The sequence below is a fragment of the Eucyclogobius newberryi genome, unplaced genomic scaffold (genome assembly GCF_026437365.1).
Source record: "Eucyclogobius newberryi isolate DKJ021-1_F unplaced genomic scaffold, fEucNew1.0.hap1 SCAF_7, whole genome shotgun sequence".
Taxonomy (NCBI): Eukaryota; Metazoa; Chordata; class Actinopteri; order Gobiiformes; family Gobiidae; genus Eucyclogobius; species Eucyclogobius newberryi.
The window spans coordinates 41894884-41902601 of record NW_027316389.1 but is presented as its reverse complement, the minus strand read 5'-3'; positions in this window follow the sequence as shown (position 1 = coordinate 41902601).

Below are 7718 nucleotides of genomic sequence, written 5' to 3'. Positions count from 1 at the left end.
ACGAGTCAAAGCTGGTTAAAACGGCAGGTGAACAACTGTTAGAATAGAGTCAATCCAAGAGAACAGTAAAGCCACTGAGGGTCAGGGTTCATGAGGGTCAAGGTTCAACTGAGGGTCAGGGTTCATGAGGGTCAGGGTTCATGAGGGTCAAGGTTCAACTGAGGGTCAGGGTTCAACTGAGGGTCAGGGTTCATGAGGGTCAAGGTTCAACTGAGGTCAGGGTTCATGAGGGTCAGGGTTCAACTGAGGATCAGGGTTCATGAGGGTCAGGGTTCATGAGGGTCAGGGTTCATGAGGGTCAAGGTTCAACTGAGGGTCAGGGTTCAACTGAGGGTCAGGGTTCATGAGGGTCAAGGTTCAACTGAGGGTCAGGGTTCATGAGGGTCAGGGTTCAACTGAGGATCAGGGTTCATGAGGGTCAGGGTTCATGAGGGTCAGGGTTCATGAGGGTCAGGGTTCATGAGGGTCAAGGTTCAAATGAGGGTCAGGGTGCATGAGGGTCAGGGTTCAACTGAGGGTCAGGGTTCATGAGGGTCAGGGTTAAACTGAGGGCCAGGGTTCATGAGGGTCAGGGTTCAACTGAGGGTCAGGGTTCATGAGGGTCAAGGTTCAACTGAGGGTCAGGGTTCAACTGAGGGTCAGGGTTCAACTGAGGGTCAAGGTTCAACTGAGGGTCAGGGTTCAACTGAGGGTCAGGGTTCATGAGGGTCAGGGTTCAACTGAGGGTCAGGGTTCATGAGGGTCAAGGTTCAACTGAGGGTCAGGGTTCAACTGAGGGTCAGGGTTCATGAGGATCAGGGTTCAACTGAGGGTCAGGGTTCATGAGGGTAAGGGTTCAACAGAGGGTCAGGGTTCAACTGAGGGTCAGGGTTCATGAGGGTCAGGGTTCAACTGAGGGTCAGGGTTCAACTGAGGGTCAAGGTTCATGAGGGTCAAGGTTCAACTGAGGGTCAGGGTTCATGAGGGTCAGGGTTCATGAGGGTCAAGGTTCAACTGAGGGTCAGGGTTCAACTGAGGGTCAGGGTTCATGAGGGTCAAGGTTCAACTGAGGGTCAGGGTTCAACTGAGGGTCAGGGTTCATGAGGGTCAGGGTTCATGAGGGTCAAGGTTCAACTGAGGGTCAGGGTTCAACTGAGGGTCAGGGTTCATGAGGGTTAAGGTTCAACTGAGGGTCAAGGTTCAACTGAGCGTCATGTGGTTTTAAACGGGACAAAAGCAACTTTGAGCTTTTATAAAAATGTAGCAGTCAAAGTACTCCACAAAGTACAACTTATATCCTAACTACACTATAACCCATACTATACTATACTATACTATACTATACTATACTATACTATACTATACTATACTATACATACTATGCATACTATACATACTATACTGCTTCAGTCCCCGAGCTCATAATAATAATTGTATATATAAAAATAATAATAGTAATGCATCCCTAGTTAATACTACAACTGTACGACATCTTTTTCTTAAAAGTGTCCAGATGAACCCTAACCCAAATGACCTTTAACTCAGATGAACCCTAACCCAGATGACCTTTAACCCTTACTCTTTTTGACCTGCTACCAAAGACTCAAACCTGTGTTTGTGTTTTAAACCCGAGACTCATGTGTTTCAGAGCTGGACGAAGCAGATGAAGGCGACGAAGATGATCCCAGTGATTGTGAACCAGAGCCAAAACGAACTAAACCCTGACCCTGGGGTGACCTCTGACCCTCAGTCAAATGGAGTTTGAACAGATGTAAAATGGACAAAAACAATAGCAGTGTTCTTTGTTTTGCACCAGTTTAACCCCAGTTTGTAAAGTTTAACGCTTTTCTTTTGGGGGGTTAGGGTTAACCTGTGTGTGTGACCTGTGTGTGTGACCTGTGTGTGTGACCTGTGTGTGACATGTGTGTGACCTGTGTGTGTGACCTGTTTGTGTGACCTGTTTGTGTGACCTGTTTGTGTGACCTGTGTGTGTGACCTGTGTGTGACCTGTGTGTGTGACCTGTGTGTGTGACCTGTTTGTGTGACCTGTGTGTGTGACCTGTGTGTGTGACCTGTGTGTGTGACCTGTGTGTGACCTGTGTGTGTGACATGTGTGTGTGACCTGTGTGTGTGACCTGTGTGTGTGACCTGTGTGTGTGACCTGTGTGTGTGACCTGTGTGTGACCTGTGTGTGTGACATGTGTGTGACCTGTGTGTGTGACCTGTTTGTGTGACCTGTATGTGTGACCTGTGTGTGACCTGTGTGTGTGTCAGATGTAAATATGTTCAAATGAAAGTTGTGTTAATAAAGATTGTGTGCTGCTCATGGGTCAGTCTCTTTATAAGAACGTGCTGTTGATCCCTGAACATGTGACGAGGCGCGTTCAGGTGGAGTCCATCGTCTTGATCTGCACGTGCTGCATCCTGGGGGGAAGGTTTGAGGGTCTTTTCCTCGTTCCGTTCTCTGACCTTTGAGCTCACGATTGTCTTCATCTAGCCTTCAGGGGGGCCTTAGCCTTCAGGAGGGCCTAAGCCTTCAGGGGGACCTAAGCCTTCAGGGGGACCTAAGCGACTGCATAGTTCACTTACTGGCTGGGCAGATAAACACAGCCTGTTGCCTCGTGCTGCCTCCTTGTGGTGGGCTCAGGCACTACAGATGAACACAAACCTGGTACAATAATGTCTCATTAAAGAAATAAACTGCAGATTCTGTCAAACACATGTCAAATGCCTGTGTTTACTTAATATTAATAATGTTCTGTATTTTACAACCTGCATCTACAGTTTTATGTTAACAAGAAGAGAGGAAGTTTGTTTATGACGCATGTAAATTGCTTAAATATAGAAGACAGGAAATGAGCTGCAGAACAGGAAGTGAACGTTTGTTTGAAGAATACAGTTTATTTGTTTCCCACCAGTGTGGTTCCCACAAGTCGCTTCACTCGTTTAGTTCAGGATTTATTTGAAAGAATTGGAAGTAACTTAATACAAAGCCCAAACCAAAGGAGTGAAGTCTTTCCATTCGCTGTATTTAAATCTAATTAAAAATGAACACCACAGTTTATCATTTTCAGAGGTATTTTAGGATTGTAGTATTTATTAACACGTTTGTTCTCAAATATCACATTGAGGTTGAACAAATGTCACTCTTCCTGAGACTAAGTGTCTCTGGTTCTGTACTCAGGAAGATGATGAAGAATCCACGCCGCAGGACCCAAGATGGCCGCCGCAAAGATGGACAAGACCAGGACGCTCTGCTGCGAAACACACACACACTCACCATTATTCATCTGATCTGGACTAAGCATTTACACTGAACCCTAACCGAGTGCATGGGTTAGGGTTAGGGGGGTCAAGGGTCAAGTGTTGAAAGTGTTGTTCAAAAGGCTTATTTTCAACACCTGTAAAAAACATGATAAAATAGCAAAGGTAAGTAGACCAGTCCTCGGTTTTAGACCAGGGCATAACCCTTGACTCCTAACCCTTAGACCAGGGCATAACCCCTGACCCCTAACCCTTAGACCAGGGCATAACCCTTGACCCCTAACCCTTAGACCAGGGTATAACCCCTGACCCCTAACCCCCTACACCAGGGCATAACCCCTGACCCCTAACCCCCTAGACCAGGGCATAACCCCTGACCCCTAACCCTTAGACCAGGGCATAACCCGACCCATAACCCTTAAACCAGGGCATAACCCCTGACCCCTAACCCCCTAGCCCATGGCATAACCCCTGACCCCTAACCCTTAGACCAGGGCATAACCCCTGACCCCTAAATCTTAGACCAGGGCATAACCCCTAACCTTTAGACCAGGGCATAACCCCTGACCCCTAACCCTTAGACCAGGGCATAACCCCTGACCCCTAACCCTTAGACCAGGGCATAACCCCTGACCCCTAACCCTTAGACCAGGGCATAACCCTTGACCCCTAACCCTTAGACCAGGGTACAACCCCTGACCCCTAACCCTTAGACCAGGGCATAACCCCTGACCCCTAACCCTTAGACCAGGGCATAACTCCTGACCCCTAACCCTTAGACCAGGTTTATGTGCTGTACATAGTCGCATGGATTGACAAATGGCAATAAACTTGATTCTGATTCTGATTCTGACCAGCGTCTTTGAGATGTCCAACAACTGTGAATAATGTGCCATGGCCCATGTGTGTCTATCTATTTTATTAATCTGAATTATACAGGAAAAACCAGATGAGAAAAACTCTCTTTTTTACCCTGTTAAATACACACTTACACTGAGCTTTAAAATCATTAAAAGGCAGAAAATGATTTAATTTTGTAAGTTTGTTCCACAGGGTTAGAGTCCTGTGACTTCAAACACTGAAGAACTGATGCAATAAACATGATCAATAATCATGAAGATCGGGACCTCAGAGCTGGACCTTAGAGCTGAGCCTCAGAGCTGAGCCTCAGAGCTGAGCCTCAGAGCTGGACCTTAGAGCTGGACCTCAGAGCTGGACCTTAGAGCTGGACCTTAGAGCTGGACCTTAGAGCTGGACCTCAGAGCTGGACCTTAGAGCTGGACCTTAGAGCTGGACCTTAGAGCTGGACCTCAGAGCTGGACCTTAGAGCTGGACCTTAGAGCTGGACCTCAGAGCTGGACCTTAGAGCTGGGCCTCAGAGCTGAGCCTCAGAGCTGGAGCTTAGAGCTGGACCTCAGAGCTGGACCTTAGAGCTGGACCTTAGAGCTGGACCTTAGAGCTGGACCTTAGAGCTGGACCTTAGAGCTGGACCTCAGAGCTGGACCTTAGAGCTGGACCTTAGAGCTGGACCTTAGAGCTGGACCTTAGAGCTGGACCTTAGAGCTGGACCTCAGAGCTGGACCTTAGAGCTGGACCTCAGAGCTGGACCTTAGAGCTGGACTTTAGAGCTGGACCTTAGAGCTGGGCCTCAGAGCTGAGCCTCAGAGCTGGACCTTAGAGCTGGACCTCACAGCTGGAGCTTAGAGCTGGACCTCAGAGCTGAGCCTCAGAGCTGGACCTTAGAGCTGGACCTTAGAGCTGGACCTTAGAGCTGGACCTCAGAGCTGGACCTTAGAGCTGGACCTCAGAGCTGGACCTTAGAGCTGGACTTTAGAGCTGGACCTTAGAGCTGGGCCTCAGAGCTGAGCCTCAGAGCTGGACCTTAGAGCTGGACCTCACAGCTGGAGCTTAGAGCTGGACCTCAGAGCTGAGCCTCAGAGCTGGACCTTAGAGCTGGACCTTAGAGCTGAGCCTCAGAGCTGAACCTCAGAGCTGGACCTCACAGCTGGAGCTTAGAGCTGGACCTCAGAGCTGAACCCATTGGATGTAATTAGTGCTGCTGTTTCTGGGTCAGGGTGTCATTGGGTGACACATATTCAACCATACTTATTATTAGGCCCGAGCCGAAGGACGAGTATCGTCCCAGCGAGGGACTTATTAAAATTGGTACCGAGGGGTGGAAAAACGCAAAAATCGAGTACTAAACAAAGATGGATATGCTCGTGGGTGGTATCGAAAATTAGAACTCTGTGAGTTCTAATTTTGAGTGAAGGTTTCGTGAAAAAATATTGAAAGACGGCTCAGTAGCGCCACCTCAAAAATCAAATAACATGGGGCCAATGGAAGCTCGAAGCCAAAAAAAGTGGCCGTAAAAATATGACGCTCACTCCCAAAAATAGTTCATGGGAGGATATGTAAAAAATAATACTATGACCCCGCCCTAAGTCATACAGGAAGTCGGCCATATTGGATAAACTCGGCGCTGACAAATGTGCACCTCGTCGTACATTTGGCATTTTCTCTTACAGTTTTCATCTAAATCACTTCAAACTTGGCCACAAGACACAAAACCCATGAGCAAAGTAGTGTTTGAATTCCGAAGCTGATACGTTTTATGGTATGGTCATCGTGAATTTTAAACAAAATAGCGATTTCTGGAAATATAAAAAAAATTCTACATTTCTTCAACATTTTTTTTCGGGAAAGTTTTGACGTAGAGTTTTGGGAGATTTAAAAGCTGAACACAATGATATGCAAATGTAGTGGCTAACTAATAAAATGGCTCTCTAGCGCCCTCTCCAAATTTGATTTTTAAAAATTCATAGAAGATCATTTGATTGTTATAGAGAGCTGAAAATATTTATGAGGATTAAGTACGTGACCGGGCACAATGTGACAACATTACGTGACTCTAGCTTGAGGTCTTATGGGGGGGAAAAATTGCCGAAAAAATAAATTCCATTATTATTATTATACTTGTTCTGTCCCAAACCACCCCAATTTTGACCCCCTAAACGTTAACGAAAAGTCAATTTTTTTACCCAAAATTCAGGACCGGTGAAAAATTTATTAAATTGGTGTCTAAAAAAAATGAATGACGCAAAATGACTCGCTAGCGCCAACTACAATTTAAAAAAAATTCAAAAAAAATATGACAATCACTCCAAAAAATCGACCATGTGAAGACATGTAAAAAATTATATTATGACCCCACCCTAAATCCTACAGGGAGTTGGCCATATTGAATCACATCTGGAAATATAAAAAAAAATCTACATTTCCTAAACGTTTTTTTGGGGACAAATTTTGATGTAGCGTTTGTGAAGATTTCAAAGTTGAACGCAATGATATGCAAATGTAGTACCTAGCTAACAAAATGACTCGCTAGCGCCCTCTCCAAATTTGATTTTTTAAAAATTCATGAAAGACTATTTATTTGTCGTAGACAACTGAAAATATTTATGAGGATTAAGTGTATGACCGGGCACAATGTGACAAAATTACGTGACTCTAGCTTAAAAAAAAATTGACTTCTGGTTTTAGAAAGTGTACTTTTATTTTGAAAAGCTACTTCTTGTTTAACGTTTTGGCGGAATCAGCTTGACAAAAATACTCTTAAAAACGGCAGAAACAGGAAACGTTATCATATAGAATGGGCTTGTATAGGGGGACACGCACTGAGGACGGACATCATGGCCAAAAGGACCTGGAGGAGCCTGGGGGAGTGTGAGGGGAGTGTGGGGGGCGGTCGTGTGACGTCACGTGAATGACTCTCTTTGTGTTTTTATTTGTATTTGTTATGTTTTGTTCTCTGTTCTGTGTTCTGTGTTCTCTGTTCCAGCAGCGGCTGGTCCATTAAGGGCGCTAGGGCGCCGCCCTCCCTGTGAATCTGCCAACCAAGTACATTTTTTTGTGTCTAAAAACAGTATCATTTATTCAGAAATATCTTATATTCTTATTAGTGTAAATGTGGCAAATAATAATATATATCCATATATATATCTATAAATAGATATAGATGTATACTTAGTGTGCCGCGTGCTCTGCTGCGCAGCCTGCGTCACTTTTCTACGTTCCCGTGGGGCGCTTTGAAAAGCCCCAGAGCCTCATAGAAAAGCAATGGGGATTTTTAGCCGATCAAATCACAATCAAAAGTGACTACGTCACATGGTTTTTTCCAGAGGAAAATAGCGACTATGGGGCGCTCCAGAAAGAGCCCTTTTGAACATACTAGTTACGCCACGGAGCTACGCTTTTTACGCTAGAGACACAGACATGTGCGCGCGCCTACAGGAAGTGTTACAAAAGGTACGTCCAAAACGACTCAGAATGAGCTGCTCAACTGTTTGCTGGATTTATTCGTGTTGAAAGCGGCTGATTTCGTATCAATCCAGCCGAGACATGTGTCTGTCAAACTCAGTGCTACGTTACCATGACAACAAACACGCAGTTTTTTTTTTTAGTTTATTACTTGC